Here is a 23355-nt window from a genome sequence, read left to right on the forward strand (position 1 = left end):
ATGGAAAAAAACGCTCTCGGGTGCTTTAGAGTGCCGAGTTTATCACTGCGCATGAAGAAATGACCACCTCCAACGTTTGGTTTATGTTTTATAAGCATTTTTAATTTTATTGCTTAAATCGCATTTTCTCGGCGAGCTGAGCACTTTTTCTGAATTGTGCCGCTCCCGTCACTCTGGTTAGGTTGGCATGGAAAAAAACGCTCTCGGGTGCTTTAGAGTGCCGAGTTTATTACTGCGTAATAAGAAATGACCATCTACAACGTTTGGTTTATGTTTTATAAGCATTTTAAATTTTATTGCTTAAATTGCATTTTCTCGGCGAGCTGAGCACTTTTTCTGAATTGTGCCGCTCCCGTCACTCTGGTTAGGTTGGCATCGAAAAAAACGCTCTCGGGTGCTTTAGAGTGCCGAGTTTATCACTGCGCATGAAGAAATGACCACCTCCAACGTTTGGTTTATGTTTTATAAGCATTTTTAATTTTATTGCTTAAATCGCATTTTCTCGGCGAGCTGAGCACTTTTTCTGAATTGTGCCGCTCCCGTCACTCTGGTTAGGTTGGCATCGAAAAAAACGCTCTCGGGTGCTTTAGAGTGCCGAGTTTATCACTGCGCATGAAGAAATGACCACCTCCAACGTTTGGTTTATGTTTTATAAGCATTTTTAATTTTATTGCTTAAATCGCATTTTCTCGGCGAGCTGAGCACTTTTTCTGAATTGTGCCGCTCCCGTCACTCTGGTTAGGTTAGCATCGAAAAAAACGCTCTCGGGTGCTTTAGAGTGCCGAGTTTATCACTGTGCATGAAGAAATGACCACCTCCAACGTTTGGTTTATGTTTTATAAGCATTTTTAATTAAATTGCTTAAATCGCATTTTCTCGGCGAGCTGAGCGCTTTTTCTGAATTGTGCCGCTCCCGTCACTCTGGTTAGGTTGGCATGGAAAAAAACGCTCTCGGGTGCTTTAGAGTGCCGAGTTTATCACTGCGCATGAAGAAATGACCACCTCCAACGTTTGGTTTATGTTTTATAAGCATTTTTAATTTTATTGCTTAAATCGCATTTTCTCGGCGAGCTGAGCGCTTTTTCTGAATTGTGCCGCTCCCGTCACTCTGGTTAGGTTGGCATCGAAAAAAACGCTCTCGGGTGCTTTAGAGTGCCGAGTTTATCACTGCGCATGAAGAAATGACCACCTCCAACGTTTGGTTTATGTTTTATAAGCATTTTTAATTTTATTGCTTAAATCGCATTTACTCGGCGAGCTGAGCACTTTTTCTGAATTGTGCCGCTCCCGTCACTCTGGTTAGGTTGGCATCGAAAAAAACGCTCTCGGGTGCTTTAGAGTGCCGAGTTTATCACTGCGCATGAAGAAATGACCACCTCCAACGTTTGGTTTATGTTTTATAAGCATTTTTAATTTTATTGCTTAAATCGCATTTTCTCGGCGAGCTGAGCACTTTTTCTGAATTGTGCCGCTCCCGTCACTCTGGTTAGGTTGGCATGGAAAAAAACGCTCTCGGGTGCTTTAGAGTGCCGAGTTTATCACCGCGCATGAAGAAATGACCACCTCCAACGTTTGGTTTATGTTTTATAAGCATTTTTAATTTTATTGCTTAAATCGCATTTTCTCGGCGAGCTGAGCGCTTTTTCTGAATTGTGCCGCTCCCGTCACTCTGGTTAGGTTGGCATCGAATAAAACGCTCTCGGGTGCTTTAGAGTGCCGAGTTTATCACTGCGCATGAAGAAATGACCACCTCCTACGTTTGGTTTATGTTTTATAAGCATTTTTAATTTTATTGCTTAAATCGCATTTTCTCGGCGAGCTGAGCACTTTTTCTGAATTGTGCCGCTCCCGTCACTCTGGTTAGGTTGGCATGGAAAAAAACGCTCTCGGGTGCTTTAGAGTGCCGAGTTTATTACTGCGTAATAAGAAATGACCATCTACAACGTTTGGTTTATGTTTTATAAGCATTTTTAATTTTATTGCTTAAATCGCATTTTCTCGGCGAGCTGAGCACTTTTTCTGAATTGTGCCGCTCCCGTCACTCTGGTTAGGTTGGCATGGAAAAAAACGCTCTCGGGTGCTTTAGAGTGCCGAGTTTATCACTGCGCATGAAGAAATGACCACCTCCAACGTTTGGTTTATGTTTTATAAACATTTTTAATTTTATTGCTTAAATCGCATTTTCTCGGCGAGCTGAGCACTTTTTCTGAATTGTGCCGCTCCCGTCACTCTGGTTAGGTTGGCATGGAAAAAAACGCTCTCGGGTGCTTTAGAGTGCCGAGTTTATCACTGCGCATGAAGAAATGACCACCTCCAACGTTTGGTTTATGTTTTATAAGCATTTTTAATTTTATTGCTTAAATCGCATTTTCTCGGCGAGCTGAGCACTTTTTCTGAATTGTGCCGCTCCCGTCACTCTGGTTAGGTTGGCATGGAAAAAAACGCTCTCGGGTGCTTTAGAGTGCCGAGTTTATCACTGCGTAATAAGAAATGACCATCTACAACGTTTGGTTTATGTTTTATAAGCATTTTTAATTTTATTGCTTAAATCGCATTTTCTCGGCGAGCTGAGCACTTTTTCTGAATTGTGCCGCTCCCGTCACTCTGGTTAGGTTGGCATCGAAAAAAACGCTCTCGGGTGCTTTAGAGTGCCGAGTTTATCACTGTGCATGAAGAAATGACCACCTCCAACGTTTGGTTTATGTTTTATAAGCATTTTTAATTTTATTGCTTAAATCGCATTTTCTCGGCGAGCTGAGCGCTTTTTCTGAATTGTGCCGCTCCCGTCACTCTGGTTAGGTTGGCATCGAAAAAAACGCTCTCGGGTGCTTTAGAGTGCCGAGTTTATTACTGCGTAATAAGAAATGACCATCTACAACGTTTGGTTTATGTTTTATAAGCATTTTTAATTTTATTGCTTAAATCGCATTTTCTCGGCGAGCTGAGCACTTTTTCTGAATTGTGCCGCTCCCGTCACTCTGGTTAGGTTGGCATCGAAAAAAATGCTCTCGGGTGCTTTAGAGTGCCGAGTTTATCACTGTGCATGAAGAAATGACCACCTCCAACGTTTGGTTTATGTTTTATAAGCATTTTTAATTTTATTGCTTAAATCGCATTTTCTCGGCGAGCTGAGCGCTTTTTCTGAATTGTGCCGCTCCCGTCACTCTGGTTAGGTTGGCATCGAAAAAAACGCTCTTGGGTGCTTTAGAGTGCCGAGTTTATCACTGCGCATGAAGAAATGACCACCTCCAACGTTTGGTTTATGTTTTATAAGCATTTTTAATTTTATTGCTTAAATCGCATTTTCTCGGCGAGCTGAACACTTTTTCTGAATTGTGCCGCTCCCGTCACTCTGGTTAGGTTGGCATCGAAAAAAACGCTCTCGGGTGCTTTAGAGTGCCGAGTTTATCACTGCGCATGAAGAAATGACCAACTCCAACGTTTGGTTTATGTTTTATAAGCATTTTTGATTTTATTGCTTAAATCGCATTTTCTCGGCGAGCTGAGCACTTTTTCTGAATTGTGCCGCTCCCGTCACTCTGGTTAGGTTGGCATCGAAAAAAACGCTCTCGGGTGCTTTAGAGTGCCGAGTTTATCACTGCGCATGAAGAAATGACCACCTCCAACGTTTGGTTTATGTTTTATAAGCATTTTTAATTTTATTGCTTAAATCGCATTTTCTCGGCGAGCTGAGCACTTTTTCTGAATTGTGCCGCTCCCGTCACTCTGGTTAGGTTGGCATCGAATAAAACGCTCTCGGGTGCTTTAGAGTGCCGAGTTTATCACTGCGCATGAAGAAATGACCACCTCCAACGTTTGGTTTATGTTTTATAAGCATTTTTAATTTTATTGCTTAAATCGCATTTTCTCGGCGAGCTGAGCACTTTTTCTGAATTGTGCCGCTCCCGTCACTCTGGTTAGGTTGGCATCCAAAAAAACGCTCTCGGGTGCTTTAGAGTGCCGAGTTTATCACTGCGCATGAAGAAATGACCACCTCCAACGTTTGGTTTAGGTTTTATAAGCATTTTTAATTTTATTTCTTAAATCGCATTTTCTCGGCGAGCTGAGCACTTTTTCTGAATTGTGCCGCTCCCGTCACTCTGGTTAGGTTGGCATCGAAAAAAACGCTCTCGGGTGCTTTAGAGTGCCGAGTTTATCACTGTGCATGAAGAAATGACCACCTCCAACGTTTGGTTTATGTTTTATAAGCATTTTTAATTTTATTGCTTAAATCGCATTTTCTCGGCGAGCTGAGCACTTTTTCTGAATTGTGCCGCTCCCGTCACTCTGGTTAGGTTGGCATCGAAAAAAACGCTCTCGGGTGCTTTAGAGTGCCGAGTTTATCACTGCGCATGAAGAAATGACCAACTCCAACGTTTGGTTTATGTTTTATAAGCATTTTTAATTTTATTGCTTAAATCGCATTTTCTCGGCGAGCTGAGCACTTTTTCTGAATTGTGCCGCTCCCGTCACTCTGGTTAGGTTGGCATCGAAAAAAACGCTCTCGGGTGCTTTAGAGTGCCGAGTTTATCACTGCGCATGAAGAAATGACCACCTCCAACGTTTGGTTTATGTTTTATAAGCATTTTTAATTTTATTGCTTAAATCGCATTTTCTCGGCGAGCTGAGCACTTTTTCTGAATTGTGCCGCTCCCGTCACTCTGGTTAGGTTGGCATCGAATAAAACGCTCTCGGGTGCTTTAGAGTGCCGAGTTTATCACTGCGCATGAAGAAATGACCACCTCCAACGTTTGGTTTATGTTTTATAAGCATTTTTAATTTTATTGCTTAAATCGCATTTTCTCGGCGAGCTGAGCACTTTTTCTGAATTGTGCCGCTCCCGTCACTCTGGTTAGGTTGGCATCCAAAAAAACGCTCTCGGGTGCTTTAGAGTGCCGAGTTTATCACTGCGCATGAAGAAATGACCACCTCCAACGTTTGGTTTAGGTTTTATAAGCATTTTTAATTTTATTGCTTAAATCGCATTTTCTCGGCGAGCTGAGCACTTTTTCTGAATTGTGCCGCTCCCGTCACTCTGGTTAGGTTGGCATCGAAAAAAACGCTCTCGGGTGCTTTAGAGTGCCGAGTTTATCACTGTGCATGAAGAAATGACCACCTCCAACGTTTGGTTTATGTTTTATAAGCATTTTTAATTTTATTGCTTAAATCGCATTTTCTCGGCGAGCTGAGCACTTTTTCTGAATTGTGCCGCTCCCGTCACTCTGGTTAGGTTGGCATGGAAAAAAACGCTCTCGGGTGCTTTAGAGTGCCGAGTTTATCACTGCGCATGAAGAAATGACCACCTCCAACGTTTGGTTTATGTTTTATAAGCATTTTTAATTTTATTGCTTAAATCGCATTTTCTCGGCGAGCTGAGCACTTTTTCTGAATTGTGCCGCTCCCGTCACTCTGGTTAGGTTGGCATGGAAAAAAACGCTCTCGGGTGCTTTAGAGTGCCGAGTTTATCACTGTGCATGAAGAAATGACCACCTCCAACTTTTGGTTTATGTTTTATAAGCATTTTTAATTTTATTGCTTAAATCGCATTTTCTCGGCGAGCTGAGCACTTTTTCTGAATTGTGCCGCTCCCGTCACTCTGGTTAGGTTGGCATCGAAAAAAACGCTCTCGGGTGCTTTAGAGTGCCGAGTTTATCACTGCGCATGAAGAAATGACCACCTCCAACGTTTGGTTTATGTTTTATAAGCATTTTTAATTTTATTGCTTAAATCGCATTTTCTCGGCGAGCTGAGCACTTTTTCTGAATTGTGCCGCTCCCGTCACTCTGGTTAGGTTGGCATGGAAAAAAACGCTCTCGGGTGCTTTAGAGTGCCGAGTTTATTACTGCGTAATAAGAAATGACCATCTACAACGTTTGGTTTATGTTTTATAAGCATTTTTAATTTTATTGCTTAAATCGCATTTTCTCGGCGAGCTGAGCACTTTTTCTGAATTGTGCCTCTCCCGTCACTCTGTTTAGGTTGGCATGGAAAAAAACGCTCTCGGGTGCTTTAGAGTGCCGAGTTTATCACTGCGCATGAAGAAAAGACCACCTCCAACGTTTGGTTTATGTTTTATAAGCATTTTTAATTTTATTGCTTAAATCGCATTTTCTCGGCGAGCTGAGCGCTTTTTCTGTATTGTGCCGCTCCCGTCACTCTGGTTAGGTTGGCATCGAAAAAACGCTCTCGGGTGCTTTAGAGTGCCGAGTTTATTACTGCGTAATAAGAAATGACCATTTACAACGTTTGGTTTATGTTTTATAAGCATTTTTAATTTTATTGCTTAAATCGCATTTTCTCGGCGAGCTGAGCACTTTTTCTGAATTGTGCCGCTCCCGTCACTCTGGTTAGGTTGGCATCGAAAAAAACGCTCTCGGGTGCTTTAGAGTGCCGAGTTTATCACTGTGCATGAAGAAATGACCACCTCCAACGTTTGGTTTATGTTTTATAAGCATTTTTAATTTTATTGCTTAAATCGCATTTTCTCGGCGAGCTGAGCGCTTTTTCTGAATTGTGCCGCTCCCGTCACTCTGGTTAGGTTGGCATCGAAAAAAACGCTCTCGGGTGCTTTAGAGTGCCGAGTTTATCACTGCGCATGAAGAAATGACCACCTCCAACGTTTGGTTTATGTTTTATAAGCATTTTTAATTTTATTGCTTAAATCGCATTTTCTCGGCGAGCTGAGCACTTTTTCTGAATTGTGCCGCTCCCGTCACTCTGGTTAGGTTGGCATCAAATAAAACGCTCTCGGGTGCTTTAGAGTGCCGAGTTTATCACTGCGCATGAAGAAATGACCACCTCCAACGTTTGGTTTATGTTTTATAAGCATTTTTAATTTTATTGCTTAAATCGCATTTTCTCGGCGAGCTGAGCACTTTTTCTGAATTGTGCCGCTCCCGTCACTCTGGTTAGGTTGGCATGGAAAAAAACGCTCTCGGGTGCTTTAGAGTGCCGAGTTTATCACTGCGCATGAAGAAATGACCACCTCCAACGTTTGGTTTATGTTTTATAAGCATTTTTAATTTTATTGCTTAAATCGCATTTTCTCGGCGAGCTGAGCACTTTTTCTGAATTGTGCCGCTCCCGTCACTCTGGTTAGGTTGGCATGGAAAAAAACGCTCTCGGGTGCTTTAGAGTGCCGAGTTTATTACTGCGTAATAAGAAATGACCATCTACAACGTTTGGTTTATGTTTTATAAGCATTTTAAATTTTATTGCTTAAATTGCATTTTCTCGGCGAGCTGAGCACTTTTTCTGAATTGTGCCGCTCCCGTCACTCTGGTTAGGTTGGCATCGAAAAAAACGCTCTCGGGTGCTTTAGAGTGCCGAGTTTATCACTGCGCATGAAGAAATGACCACCTCCAACGCTTGGTTTATGTTTTATAAGCATTTTTAATTTTATTGCTTAAATCGCATTTTCTCGGCGAGCTGAGCACTTTTTCTGAATTGTGCCGCTCCCGTCACTCTGGTTAGGTTGGCATCGAAAAAAACGCTCTCGGGTGCTTTAGAGTGCCGAGTTTATCACTGCGCATGAAGAAATGACCACCTCCAACGTTTGGTTTATGTTTTATAAGCATTTTTAATTTTATTGCTTAAATCGCATTTTCTCGGCGAGCTGAGCGCTTTTTCTGAATTGTGCCGCTCCCGTCACTCTGGTTAGGTTGGCATCGAAAAAAACGCTCTCGGGTGCTTTAGAGTGCCGAGTTTATCACTGCGCATGAAGAAATGACCACCTCCAACGTTTGGTTTATGTTTTATAAGCATTTTTAATTTTATTGCTTAAATCGCATTTTCTCGGCGAGCTGAGCGCTTTTTCTGAATTGTGCCGCTCCCGTCACTCTGGTTAGGTTGGCATCGAAAAAAACGCTCTCGGGTGCTTTAGAGTGCCGAGTTTATCACTGCGCATGAAGAAATGACCACCTCCAACGTTTGGTTTATGTTTTATAAGCATTTTTAATTTTATTGCTTAAATCGCATTTTCTCGGCGAGCTGAGCACTTTTTCTGAATTGTGCCGCTCCCGTCACTCTGGTTAGGTTGGCATCGAATAAAACGCTCTCGGGTGCTTTAGAGTCCCGAGTTTATCACTGCGCATGAAGAAATGACCACCTCCAACGTTTGGTTTATGTTTTATAAGCATTTTTAATTTTATTGCTTAAATCGCATTTTCTCGGCGAGCTGAGCACTTTTTCTGAATTGTGCCGCTCCCGTCACTCTGGTTAGGTTGGCATCGAAAAAAACGCTCTCGGGTGCTTTAGAGTGCCGAGTTTATCACTGCGCATGAAGAAATGACCACCTCCAACGTTTGGTTTGTTTTATAAGCATTTTTAATTTTATTGCTTAAATCGCATTTTCTCGGCGAGCTGAGCACTTTTTCTGAATTGTGCCGCTCCCGTCACTCTGGTTAGGTTAGCATCGAAAAAAACGCTCTCGGGTGCTTTAGAGTGCCGAGTTTATCACTGTGCATGAAGAAATGACCACCTCCAACGTTTGGTTTATGTTTTATAAGCATTTTTAATTAAATTGCTTAAATCGCATTTTCTCGGCGAGCTGAGCGCTTTTTCTGAATTGTGCCGCTCCCGTCACTCTGGTTAGGTTGGCATGGAAAAAAACGCTCTCGGGTGCTTTAGAGTGCCGAGTTTATCACTGCGCATGAAGAAATGACCACCTCCAACGTTTGGTTTATGTTTTATAAGCATTTTTAATTTTATTGCTTAAATCGCATTTTCTCGGCGAGCTGAGCGCTTTTTCTGAATTGTGCCGCTCCCGTCACTCTGGTTAGGTTGGCATCGAAAAAAACGCTCTCGGGTGCTTTAGAGTGCCGAGTTTATCACTGCGCATGAAGAAATGACCACCTCCAACGTTTGGTTTATGTTTTATAAGCATTTTTAATTTTATTGCTTAAATCGCATTTACTCGGCGAGCTGAGCACTTTTTCTGAATTGTGCCGCTCCCGTCACTCTGGTTAGGTTGGCATCGAAAAAAACGCTCTCGGGTGCTTTAGAGTGCCGAGTTTATCACTGCGCATGAAGAAATGACCACCTCCAACGTTTGGTTTATGTTTTATAAGCATTTTTAATTTTATTGCTTAAATCGCATTTTCTCGGCGAGCTGAGCACTTTTTCTGAATTGTGCCGCTCCCGTCACTCTGGTTAGGTTGGCATGGAAAAAAACGCTCTCGGGTGCTTTAGAGTGCCGAGTTTATCACCGCGCATGAAGAAATGACCACCTCCAACGTTTGGTTTATGTTTTATAAGCATTTTTAATTTTATTGCTTAAATCGCATTTTCTCGGCGAGCTGAGCGCTTTTTCTGAATTGTGCCGCTCCCGTCACTCTGGTTAGGTTGGCCTCGAATAAAACGCTCTCGGGTGCTTTAGAGTGCCGAGTTTATCACTGCGCATGAAGAAATGACCACCTCCAACGTTTGGTTTATGTTTTATAAGCATTTTTAATTTTATTGCTTAAATCGCATTTTCTCGGCGAGCTGAGCACTTTTTCTGAATTGTGCCGCTCCCGTCACTCTGGTTAGGTTGGCATGGAAAAAAACGCTCTCGGGTGCTTTAGAGTGCCGAGTTTATTACTGCGTAATAAGAAATGACCATCTACAACGTTTGGTTTATGTTTTATAAGCATTTTTAATTTTATTGCTTAAATCGCATTTTCTCGGCGAGCTGAGCACTTTTTCTGAATTGTGCCGCTCCCGTCACTCTGGTTAGGTTGGCATGGAAAAAAACGCTCTCGGGTGCTTTAGAGTGCCGAGTTTATCACTGCGCATGAAGAAATGACCACCTCCAACGTTTGGTTTATGTTTTATAAACATTTTTAATTTTATTGCTTAAATCGCATTTTCTCGGCGAGCTGAGCACTTTTTCTGAATTGTGCCGCTCCCGTCACTCTGGTTAGGTTGGCATGGAAAAAAACGCTCTCGGGTGCTTTAGAGTGCCGAGTTTATCACTGCGCATGAAGAAATGACCACCTCCAACGTTTGGTTTATGTTTTATAAGCATTTTTAATTTTATTGCTTAAATCGCATTTTCTCGGCGAGCTGAGCACTTTTTCTGAATTGTGCCGCTCCCGTCACTCTGGTTAGGTTGGCATGGAAAAAAACGCTCTCGGGTGCTTTAGAGTGCCGAGTTTATCACTGCGTAATAAGAAATGACCATCTACAACGTTTGGTTTATGTTTTATAAGCATTTTTAATTTTATTGCTTAAATCGCATTTTCTCGGCGAGCTGAGCACTTTTTCTGAATTGTGCCGCTCCCGTCACTCTGGTTAGGTTGGCATCGAAAAAAACGCTCTCGGGTGCTTTAGAGTGCCGAGTTTATCACTGCGCATGAAGAAATGACCACCTCCAACGTTTGGTTTATGTTTTATAAGCATTTTTAATTTTATTGCTTAAATCGCATTTTCTCGGCGAGCTGAGCACTTTTTCTGAATTGTGCCGCTCCCGTCACTCTGGTTAGGTTGGCATGGAAAAAAACGCTCTCGGGTGCTTTAGAGTGCCGAGTTTATTACTGCGTAATAAGAAATGACCATCTACAACGTTTGGTTTATGTTTTATAAGCATTTTTAATTTTATTGCTTAAATCGCATTTTCTCGGCGAGCTGAGCACTTTTTCTGAATTGTGCCGCTCCCGTCACTCTGTTTAGGTTGGCATGGAAAAAAACGCTCTCGGGTGCTTTAGAGTGCCGAGTTTATCACTGCACATGAAGAAAAGACCACCTCCAACGTTTGGTTTATGTTTTATAAGCATTTTTAATTTTATTGCTTAAATCGCATTTTCTCGGCGAGCTGAGCGCTTTTTCTGAATTGTGCCGCTCCCGTCACTCTGGTTAGGTTGGCATCGAAAAAAACGCTCTCGGGTGCTTTAGAGTGCCGAGTTTATTACTGCGTAATAAGAAAAGACCACCTCCAACGTTTGGTTTATGTTTTATAAGCATTTTTAATTTTATTGCTTAAATCGCATTTTCTCGGCGAGCTGAGCGCTTTTTCTGAATTGTGCCGCTCCCGTCACTCTGGTTAGGTTGGCATCGAAAAAAACGCTCTTGGGTGCTTTAGAGTGCCGAGTTTATCACTGCGCATGAAGAAATGACCACCTCCAACGTTTGGTTTATGTTTTATAAGCATTTTTAATTTTATTGCTTAAATCGCATTTTCTCGGCGAGCTGAGCACTTTTTCTGAATTGTGCCGCTCCCGTCACTCTGGTTAGGTTGGCATCGAAAAAAACGCTCTCGGGTGCTTTAGAGTGCCGAGTTTATCACTGCGCATGAAGAAATGACCAACTCCAACGTTTGGTTTATGTTTTATAAGCATTTTTGATTTTATTGCTTAAATCGCATTTTCTCGGCGAGCTGAGCACTTTTTCTGAATTGTGCCGCTCCCGTCACTCTGGTTAGGTTGGCATCGAAAAAAACGCTCTCGGGTGCTTTAGAGTGCCGAGTTTATCACTGCGCATGAAGAAATGACCACCTCCAACGTTTGGTTTATGTTTTATAAGCATTTTTAATTTTATTGCTTAAATCGCATTTTCTCGGCGAGCTGAGCACTTTTTCTGAATTGTGCCGCTCCCGTCACTCTGGTTAGGTTGGCATCGAAAAAAATGCTCTCGGGTGCTTTAGAGTGCCGAGTTTATCACTGTGCATGAAGAAATGACCACCTCCAACGTTTGGTTTATGTTTTATAAGCATTTTTAATTTTATTGCTTAAATCGCATTTTCTCGGCGAGCTGAGCGCTTTTTCTGAATTGTGCCGCTCCCGTCACTCTGGTTAGGTTGGCATCGAAAAAAACGCTCTTGGGTGCTTTAGAGTGCCGAGTTTATCACTGCGCATGAAGAAATGACCACCTCCAACGTTTGGTTTATGTTTTATAAGCATTTTTAATTTTATTGCTTAAATCGCATTTTCTCGGCGAGCTGAGCACTTTTTCTGAATTGTGCCGCTCCCGTCACTCTGGTTAGGTTGGCATCGAAAAAAACGCTCTCGGGTGCTTTAGAGTGCCGAGTTTATCACTGCGCATGAAGAAATGACCAACTCCAACGTTTGGTTTATGTTTTATAAGCATTTTTAATTTTATTGCTTAAATCGCATTTTCTCGGCGAGCTGAGCACTTTTTCTGAATTGTGCCGCTCCCGTCACTCTGGTTAGGTTGGCATCGAAAAAAACGTTCTCGGGTGCTTTAGAGTGCCGAGTTTATCACTGCGCATGAAGAAATGACCACCTCCAACGTTTGGTTTATGTTTTATAAGCATTTTTAATTTTATTGCTTAAATCGCATTTTCTCGGCGAGCTGAGCACTTTTTCTGAATTGTGCCGCTCCCGTCACTCTGGTTAGGTTGGCATCGAATAAAACGCTCTCGGGTGCTTTAGAGTGCCGAGTTTATCACTGCGCATGAAGAAATGACCACCTCCAACGTTTGGTTTATGTTTTATAAGCATTTTTAATTTTATTGCTTAAATCGCATTTTCTCGGCGAGCTGAGCACTTTTTCTGAATTGTGCCGCTCCCGTCACTCTGGTTAGGTTGGCATCCAAAAAAACGCTCTCGGGTGCTTTAGAGTGCCGAGTTTATCACTGCGCATGAAGAAATGACCACCTCCAACGTTTGGTTTAGGTTTTATAAGCATTTTTAATTTTATTGCTTAAATCGCATTTTCTCGGCGAGCTGAGCACTTTTTCTGAATTGTGCCGCTCCCGTCACTCTGGTTAGGTTGGCATCGAAAAAAACGCTCTCGGGTGCTTTAGAGTGCCGAGTTTATCACTGTGCATGAAGAAATGACCACCTCCAACGTTTGGTTTATGTTTTATAAGCATTTTTAATTTTATTGCTTAAATCGCATTTTCTCGGCGAGCTGAGCACTTTTTCTGAATTGTGCCGCTCCCGTCACTCTGGTTAGGTTGGCATGGAAAAAAACGCTCTCGGGTGCTTTAGAGTGCCGAGTTTATCACTGCGCATGAAGAAATGACCACCTCCAACGTTTGGTTTATGTTTTATAAGCATTTTTAATTTTATTGCTTAAATCGCATTTTCTCGGCGAGCTGAGCACTTTTTCTGAATTGTGCCGCTCCCGTCACTCTGGTTAGGTTGGCATGGAAAAAAACGCTCTCGGGTGCTTTAGAGTGCCGAGTTTATCACTGTGCATGAAGAAATGACCACCTCCAACGTTTGGTTTATGTTTTATAAGCATTTTTAATTTTATTGCTTAAATCGCATTTTCTCGGCGAGCTGAGCACTTTTTCTGAATTGTGCCGCTCCCGTCACTCTGTTTAGGTTGGCATGGAAAAAAACGCTCTCGGGTGCTTTAGAGTGCCGAGTTTATCACTGCGCATGAAGAAAAGACCACCTCCAACGTTTGGTTTATGTTTTATAAGCATTTTTAATTTTATTGCTTAAATCGCATTTTCTCGGCGAGCTGAGCGCTTTTTCTGTATTGTGCCGCTCCCGTCACTCTGGTTAGGTTGGCATCGAAAAAACGCTCTCGGGTGCTTTAGAGTGCCGAGTTTATTACTGCGTAATAAGAAATGACCATTTACAACGTTTGGTTTATGTTTTATAAGCATTTTTAATTTTATTGCTTAAATCGCATTTTCTCGGCGAGCTGAGCACTTTTTCTGAATTGTGTCGCTCCCGTCACTCTGGTTAGGTTGGCATCGAAAAAAACGCTCTCGGGTGCTTTAGAGTGCCGAGTTTATCACTGTGCATGAAGAAATGACCACCTCCAACGTTTGGTTTATGTTTTATAAGCATTTTTAATTTTATTGCTTAAATCGCATTTTCTCGGCGAGCTGAGCGCTTTTTCTGAATTGTGCCGCTCCCGTCACTCTGGTTAGGTTGGCATCGAAAAAAACGCTCTCGGGTGCTTTAGAGTGCCGAGTTTATCACTGCGCATGAAGAAATGACCACCTCCAACGTTTGGTTTATGTTTTATAAGCATTTTTAATTTTATTGCTTAAATCGCATTTTCTCGGCGAGCTGAGCACTTTTTCTGAATTGTGCCGCTCCCGTCACTCTGGTTAGGTTGGCATGGAAAAAAACGCTCTCGGGTGCTTTAGAGTGCCGAGTTTATCACTGCGCATGAAGAAATGACCACCTCCAACGTTTGGTTTATGTTTTATAAGCATTTTTAATTTTATTGCTTAAATCGCATTTTCTCGGCGAGCTGAGCACTTTTTCTGAATTGTGCCGCTCCCGTCACTCTGGTTAGGTTGGCATGGAAAAAAACGCTCTCGGGTGCTTTAGAGTGCCGAGTTTATTACTGCGTAATAAGAAATGACCATCTACAACGTTTGGTTTATGTTTTATAAGCATTTTAAATTTTATTGCTTAAATTGCATTTTCTCGGCGAGCTGAGCACTTTTTCTGAATTGTGCCGCTCCCGTCACTCTGGTTAGGTTGGCATCGAAAAAAACGCTCTCGGGTGCTTTAGAGTGCCGAGTTTATCACTGCGCATGAAGAAATGACCACCTCCAACGTTTGGTTTATGTTTTATAAGCATTTTTAATTTTATTGCTTAAATCGCATTTTCTCGGCGAGCTGAGCACTTTTTCTGAATTGTGCCGCTCCCGTCACTCTGGTTAGGTTGGCATGGAAAAAAACGCTCTCGGGTGCTTTAGAGTGCCGAGTTTATCACTGCACATGAAGAAATGACCACCTCCAACGTTTGGTTTATGTTTTATAAGCATTTTTAATTGTATTGCTTAAATCGCATTTTCTCGGCGAGCTGAGCACTTTTTCTGAATTGTGCCGCTCCCGTCACTCTGGTTAGGTTGGCATGGAAAAAAACGCTCTCGGGTGCTTTAGAGTGCCGAGTTTATTACTGCGTAATAAGAAATGACCATCTACAACGTTTGGTTTATGTTTTATAAGCATTTTTAATTTTATTGCTTAAATCGCATTTTCTCGGCGAGCTGAGCACTTTTTCTGAATTGTGCCGCTCCCGTCACTCTGGTTAGGTTGGCATCGAAAAAAACGCTCTCGGGTGCTTTAGAGTGCCGAGTTTATCACTGCGCATGAAGAAATGACCACCTCCAACGTTTGGTTTATGTTTTATAAGCATTTTTAATTTTATTGCTTAAATCGCATTTTCTCGGCGAGCTGAGCACTTTTTCTGAATTGTGCCGCTCCCGTCACTCTGGTTAGGTTGGCATGGAAAAAAACGCTCTCGGGTGCTTTAGAGTGCCGAGTTTATCACCGCGCATGAAGAAATGACCACCTCCAACGTTTGGTTTATGTTTTATAAGCATTTTTAATTTTATTGCTTAAATCGCATTTTCTCGGCGAGCTGAGCGCTTTTTCTGAATTGTGCCGCTCCCGTCACTCTGGTTAGGTTGGCATCGAATAAAACGCTCTCGGGTGCTTTAGAGTGCCGAGTTTATCACTGCGCATGAAGAAATGACCACCTCCAACGTTTGGTTTATGTTTTATAAGCATTTTTAATTTTAATGCTTAAATCGCATTTTCTCGGCGAGCTGAGCACTTTTTCTGAATTGTGCCGCTCCCGTCACTCTGGTTAGGTTGGCATGGAAAAAAACGCTCTCGGGTGCTTTAGAGTGCCGAGTTTATTACTGCGTAATAAGAAATGACCATCTACAACGTTTGGTTTATGTTTTATAAGCATTTTTAATTTTATTGCTTAAATCGCATTTTCTCGGCGAGCTGAGCACTTTTTCTGAATTGTGCCGCTCCCGTCACTCTGGTTAGGTTGGTGTTAGGGTGGTGCTCACTCTAACTTATTTTGCAAGAACCACTCGGAGACAAGTTAGTCGTTTTGGGCACCTGCAGGTGGAGAGTTCACTCGTCGCTGTTGTCACAGCGATGGTCGAATGAAGTCTAACTCTCCCTTCCCACAAGCGCATCTTTATTAAGAGGAACAGGGTGGGGGTGACAGTAGACTGAATAAACAAGTTAAAGCTCTTGACATCTAGGAAAACAGAGCAGGGGATGTTTTACGACATTGTTTAGGATGGGGCAGACTTAAGTGGTTTATTACCGGTTACATACCAACGTAAGCATAAAACTAATCTACCTAAGTTATTTATTACCGGTTATATACATTCCACCATAATCATAGATCAAGATAGTTTGGAAAACCCTGACATCTCCCTCCTGTTTTATCATATGATTATGTGAACCCGATCAATCAAACATAAGTAAGTAAGTAAATATAAAGAAGAATAGCAAAAATAAAAAAACAACAATAAAAAAGATCAATAAAAACTGAGATCACAGCGGACGGGTTGGGGAGCGTGTAGGGTGAAACACGACAAAAACAACAAACACCGATAGCAACAACTTCCAGAGAAGATGAGGACATTCCTCAATACTCCAGATTAAACTTATTGTGTGGTCTAAAAACCTGCTGGCCGATGTTAATATGCAGGAAAAGTCACACACGGTCCCTCTGCCTTAGGCGACCAGAATGCTATCAACAAAAAAATAAAAAGAAAAACACAGAAACAGTACATCATTGTATCCATCACCTGCGAAGCATTTTCGATGGTCAAATCATCAAGTTTCTGTAAAACACGTCCAGTATAATAGCACCTACGCAATCCGCGTTTCATCATGGTCATCACATCCGTCACGACTAAGAAGTTGTATATTTACGTGTGCTACGGTAGAAGAGACGACTCTCGTCACAGCAGACTTCAAACATGGGATAACACAGGTTGTAAACAAGCACAACAACACCAGCACAACAAGCACAGGAGACACTAGTTTCAAAAGCAGTTGCCACCAGTTGCCAGAGAATAGCCATGAAAAGAAACCCCACTGTTGTGGAACTTTGTCATTTGACATGGCCTGCTGTAAGTTCTTCAGCGAAGCCATGGCGTCGTAGATGTGTGTATCATTTTCTCCAGGAATGTATGTGCAACAGGAAGTCCCAATGATGTGGCACACACCACCTTGTGCTGCTGTCAACAAGTCCAGAACCATCCTGTTTTGCAAGACCATCAGCCTAATAGCCTGAATCTCTCTATTCTGTCCATCGTTGACTTGTAGTGAGAGATTCGCAAAGGATTGAAAACGATAGTTCAGTGTCTCGATGAAGAGTGATTGTTTTCCTACTCCGACCCAGGGAAAAAGCGCATGAACAACTTTGTCTCCAACGGACCATACTTTATGGTCGCCTGGAACATTCGCACCCCAGATAGGGTCATGAGGGTCAAAGGTTGCAACCGCTCTGCGTTGACGTCCAGAAGAGTTGCGTGCTGTCGTCAGCTGTCGATGTCGTATCCTGTAGGTGTGGTCTGTCACCCACACTGGTGCACACACTCCTGTCCAGTTGGCGGGCAGCATTGGATAAACCTTGTGACCGCACAGCCACCAGCCATTCTGTATGAAGTATGTTCCGTTCGATGGTGCAGACATGTTAGTCGGAGAGCCCTCCCCAACTGAAATGGCTCTCCTATCTTGACACTCAGTGACGATGTCCAAAGCTCCCATCCAGTTTCCTCCTGGAGAGCAGTCACTGTCAATGCATTTGTGGGCCTCACTTCCTTGGATGTAACACGTATAGTTCACTCCAGGCCGCCGCTCTGTGTAGGCCACCTGCGGTAATGTTCGTCCTTTAACAGTCACATTGAGATTTGTCCAGAAAAGCTTATCACAGGTGCCTCCCACAAGTCCAGGGCGGAAAGGGTCGTCATCACTCACTTTGACGGCAGGGTGTTGATATCCAACTCCTCCCATGGATGCCATGCATTTCGCTTCAGTGACATTCATTGCTCTGGCCTCCAAGTGAACTTGCGTGGAGGAAGGGGGGAGTTTTGAACACACATAACATCCCTCCTGTGTGTGGGCTCTCACAGTGAACTTAACGTACCGGTACCACGTGTTGGTTTCGTATGGGTTTTTGGGGTCCCATGACCAGTCCTCAAAGTTCTCATCGTGTGACCATCGTTTTCCACGGTCAACATTGTCACTTGGTCTGTTCAAATGAGTCCATAGACCATAGCACGCTCCAACCACAACGCAGCAGAGGATCCATCTGGCATATGGAGCCCCGTTGCTACTAGGATGGCAGAGACACCGGGACATCCCCTCGCCTAGCGGAGTGGGGATCGTTGTTTTCTTCACCAACATTGAGACGTCCCACCCTAAACGATAGGACTCCTTTGAAGTTAGCCTTCCCCACCACTCCGAATTAGGGGTCCAGCACTCTCTGCAACTTGCAGTGGCTGAGGTGAATCCAGCTGGGCCGTTCAGCAATCTTCACTGCGGTGGGGGTAGTCAGCAAGACTTGGAATGGTCCCTCCCACCGTGGGCTGAGCCAGTTCTTTCTTTTTACGACCTTGATGTAGACCCAGTCTCCTGGATCGATGGGTTTGTCGACCTGTGAGGAGGAAAGATCAGGCGGCAGTAAATTTGCATTTGACACATCTTTCAGTTTGAGCGTCCTTATCATATAGTCTGCCAAGGACTGCTCTTCATCTGCTTTTTGCAAATCTGCAGGGAACACAGGTAGTCTATAAGGTCTCCCATGGATGATTTCAAAAGGTGTTAGCCCTTCTGAAGTGGGAGTAATTCTCATATAGAGCTTCACTAAGTCTAGGCACTCTGGCCAAGATCTGCCTGTTGTTTCCATGCATTTTTTCAACCTGCTTTTGATAGTGGAGTTTGCTCGTTCAACCAGACCAGCGCTCGCAGGATGCCAAGCGCAGTGGTTTTTTAATGTCATCCCAAGGTGTACAGCCATGTTCTGTACAACTTGGTTCACAAAGTGTGGACCATTGTCACTGTAAATGGTTTGGGGGATGCCATGAGTCGGTATGATGGCTTTGCAGATGGCTTTTGCCACTGTTAAGGCATCTGCTCGTTTAGATGGAACTATTTCCACCCATTTGGAAAATGCATCAATCATCACTAAGCAGTATTTGTGAGGTCCACTTTGTGTGAGCTCAATAAAATCCATGTGCATGATTTGAAATGGGTAAGACGGTTTTGGAAATGAGCCTCTCTTAGGTCTCATATTTCCTTGTGGATTATGTTTCACACAAACAGGACATGCTTTACAAAAATTTTTTAAGTAAGCATCTAAACCAAAGGTAGTGAATTGTTGATGTATGATAGACTTCATCCCTCCTGTCGACACATGGCAAGGCCCATGGGTCGCAATTGCTGCTGCCTTAAAAAGTGATTTTGGTAAAACAGGTTTGTCATCGATGCGGTGGATATTATCTGTATCCATCATTGCACCTTTCGTCGTCCACATTCGTTTTTCCACCATTGGAGCATTGCCCTGCATATCTGTCAGTATAGTTTTATCTATGAGTTGTGTGTCCTCTGAATCTATTAAAAAGAATTCATGGCCATGTTTCCCTGCTGCTGCTTCTTTAGCAATTTTGTCTGCTAATCTGTTTCCATTTGAGACTTCATCTGTGCCAGTGGTGTGAGCAGCACATTTACACACAGCTAGTTTAGCAGGTAAATGAATAGCCTGCAACAAGTCTTTTAACAAGGAGGCATGGGTAACCGGCTTACCGGTCGATGTTGTCATCCCTCTGCGCTCCCATTGTTTCGCAAAATAGAACAGAGTAGAAAACGCATACTGACTGTCTGTGTATACAGTGACTTCCTTATCTTCTGCTAATTGACAAGCTCTTGTTAGCGCAATTAGCTCAGCAGCCTGCGCTGACCTGTTGTATGGAAGCTTCTCTGCTTCAACAATCTGGTTTGGCAATCCCACAATTGCATAGCCACTTTGATTGTTCCCTCTAGGATCCTTTGAACATGATCCATCCACAAACCACTTTTCTCCTTTGTCAAGTGGCGTGTCACTTAAATCTTCTCTGGGCAGCTGTAGATGTTCTGTGGCATCCAAACAGTTATGTGGTGTACCATCCCCCGGCAACGGAATCAACGTTGCTGGGTTAAGGACTGTGCACCTCTTTATCACAATGTGTGGTTGTGACAGAAGTGTAGCAGTGTAAGATAGGTGTCTGGCTGGTGACAAAAAGCTCATTTTACTTTGCAGTAGCAACACGTCTACAGCATGTGGAACTAGCAGCCCCATTTTGTGAAAAAGCACCACATCTGCAGCCTGTCTCACTGCAAGCGCTGCCGCGCACACTGCTTGGACACAGTCTGGCAAAGATAGAGCCACTGGATCCAATTTTTTTGAATAAAATGCAATTGGTCTTAGTTTGCTGCCATGACTCTGCAGCAACACTGAGGTCATAAAACCATTCCTGCAGTCTGCTGTTTGCACAAAGGTTTTATTGTAGTCTGGCAAGATAAGAGTTGTAGTTTCTATCAGAGCCTGTTTCAGCACCACAAAAGCATCATCTGCCACTGGTGTCCACATAATTTTTTCTGTCATTGCCATGGGGACTCCATGCACAATGTTCAGCAGCGGTTGTGTCTTTTCCGCATAATGTGGGATCCATGCTCTACAGTAATTGCAGAGTCCCAAAAATGACATCATTTGTTTTTTTGTTTCAGGTTTCGGTGCATCTGCAATGATCTGCTTTCTGGTTCTCTGTATCTGTCTTCCAGAAGCTGACAAAGTGTGACCTAAATAGTTCACCTCCTGTCTGACCCATTGTAGCTTGTTCTTGCTCACTTTATTCCCTGTTTTGCAGAGAAAGTGTAACAACGCTAAGGAGTCTTCCTTGCAAGCAGCTTCAGTTTCAGAGGCTATCAGGAGATCATCTACATAAACTAGAAGTTGGCTTTTGTTTGAAATCTGAAAATCAGCCAGACAGGCCATGATAGCTTGAATGAAAATAGTTGGACTATCAGCAAATCCCTGTGGCAATCTGGTGTACGTATAGCTTTGTCCTTTAAAGGTAAACGCAAACCAAAACTGTGAGTCTGGGTGAATTGGCACTGAGAGAAATGCATTGCTAAGATCAATTACTGTGAAAAACTTCTGGTTAGGTTTCAAAGTGTTCAGAAGTGTGTGTGGGTCAGGCACATTAGGTGCTCTTGTCTGCACTGCATCATTCACTGCTCGTAAATCTTGTATCATTCGCCAATCAATTTTATTGGCCTTTTGGACTGGAAAAATAGGAGTGTTGCAAGGAGAATCCGAGCACTTCCTAATGATTCCTCCTGTCAAAAGATCATTTATAACAGGGGCAATCCCGTTTATTGCCTCCTGTTTTAAAGGATATTGCTTAACTCTTGGACGCCAATCTGATCTTGGTTTGATCTGTACCGGTGGAATGGATGTTAAAAGTCCCACATCAGATGGCCCCTTTGTCCACAGTTTTTCAGGAAGCCCAGCCAATTCCCCCTCCTCCTTCTCATTCAAACAAATGTCAACTAGTCAGGTTAGCGCACAAGCGCATGCCCTACCAACAGCTACTTCACACACTGTTTGCTTCCACATGTCACAACTGGTACTGTAGCTCCACCCATCACCTTTGTCCTCATAATCAGTGACAGATCTAGCAAGTTTAATTCGGCAACCCACATCTGCCCATGTTATACTGTGAGGTTTGAACAATGAAATGTGGGGTACAGCTGACAACTTGTATTTGTCTTTCTGAGGAGCGGGTAGGAGCACAGCAGCAGCTGCAAATGACCCGCGATCTGTGTACAGAGCAGTGATTGTTAAAGTTACTTCTGTGTCACTGAGAAAACTTTCAATATACTCATCATGTGGATCAGTGAGGATATTCATGGTGACATGTAATTGATTACAAGTCATTTCTGATTCAGGTCGGGACAATTGTTTTCGAGCTTCACTCAGCAATCTGCTTGGTAGCTTGGGATTCCGTTCGGGAGTGATGTCATAGGAGCAGGAAATCTGTTCACCTGCTTGTGCAGCATATGAGTCTACATCTCTCACTCTACATGCTCGCATGCCATCCTTTACTGGAATTATTGCAATTCCCAACCGAGTCATCAGATCTCGTCCCAGCAGGTTTATGGGACATTTTGGGGATAAAACAATCGAGACTGAAGCTATGACTCCTGTTTCATCATCTCTCACTACAACTGGATTGGAGATACTCTCCTTGTGTACCTGCCCATCAGCAGATTTCACCCAGATTGTATTTTGGGAGGCCCTCAGATTAGGGACTTTAGTTTTTATTACGGTTTTACAAGCTCCGGTATCACACAAAAACTCAACTTCACTTCCTCCAATGTTTAAGGTAACATATGGTTTTTCTTTTAATGCACTCAGAATGTCCCATGCTGTATGGACATCTACTATTTCTTCCTCTGTAGGAGCACAAGAGGTCATAGGGGGGCAATCTAGTCATGCTGAGAATTTGGCTTTCCCTCTGCCCCTTCCTCCACCCCTTGATTGGTTTTGTTTTTTTCTAAAACACTCTTTTGACCAGTGTCCACGTTTCCCACAGTTCCAACAGTTGTCAGAATCTTGTAGGGGTTTTGAATTGTATGGTGGCCTTCGACCTTGTTGGCCTCTACCTCCTCTGCCCCTCTGGGACCCTTGGAAGAAGACTGTTGTATCTTCATCTAGGTCATTAACGTCTAGATGAAATACATCAGAACTTTTGCCTCTTTTTATCACTTTTTCAGCATGTCTGGCCCATTGCATAGTTGTTGTCACACTTGCAATATCTACTTCCACCAAATGTTTCCTCACCCAGTTGCCTATTTCAGGGCGGAAATTAGTAAGGAGCGCATTTTTAAGCTGTTGCTGATAAGCACTCTCAGCTGCATCATTGAATGGGATGCCACTATGCACCCTGAATTCTTTTTCAAATCTCAAGCGAAAATCATCAGTATCTTCCCCAGGCTTCTGTTTTATTCCTGCCAAATGACCATAATTCGCTCGTCTTTGAAATATTGTTCGCACTCTTTGCACAAGATCATTCCATTGTGCTGCATACTCCCCTCCCAATTGATTTCCCTCAACGGGATAGGGAAAAGGCCCTTGATTATTTCTACCTGTGTAATTTCCTCTAACCTTTGCCCAGTCTTTTCCCAAGGAAGACATTGCAGCTTCTCCTGCCTCATGTCCATTCAGTCTATAGGAATGTATGATGCCAGCCATGTCTTCTGCCCATTTTTCTGGGTCTTCAGCAACAGGGGTAACCCCTTCAACTGCTTTCCTTGCCTCTTCCAAAGTCCATGGCCGAAAAACATATGTATGTGGAGGTTGGCCTTCCCCTACAATAGGGTTTGGCACTTGGATCATTGGGCACACATCAACATTGTCTAAATTTTGGGAAAATCTAGCAGCAGTGGTCAAACTTCTTGTTTGTACAGGGCTTCTAATCACTTGACCCTGACCTTTTTTGCTGTTATATGGGGGAGGGCGCAGATCTGTTAAGCTTGGATACAAGTTTTGCGCACAAGCGGACAACCCCTCTTGCTCCTCTGCTTGCGCTGTATCCGGGACAGTGCGCCTGCGCACTGTGGCCTCATTGTCTTCCGG

This window comes from Syngnathus typhle, unplaced genomic scaffold (genome assembly GCF_033458585.1).
Source record: "Syngnathus typhle isolate RoL2023-S1 ecotype Sweden unplaced genomic scaffold, RoL_Styp_1.0 HiC_scaffold_69, whole genome shotgun sequence".
In the NCBI taxonomy this organism is placed as follows: Eukaryota; Metazoa; Chordata; class Actinopteri; order Syngnathiformes; family Syngnathidae; genus Syngnathus; species Syngnathus typhle.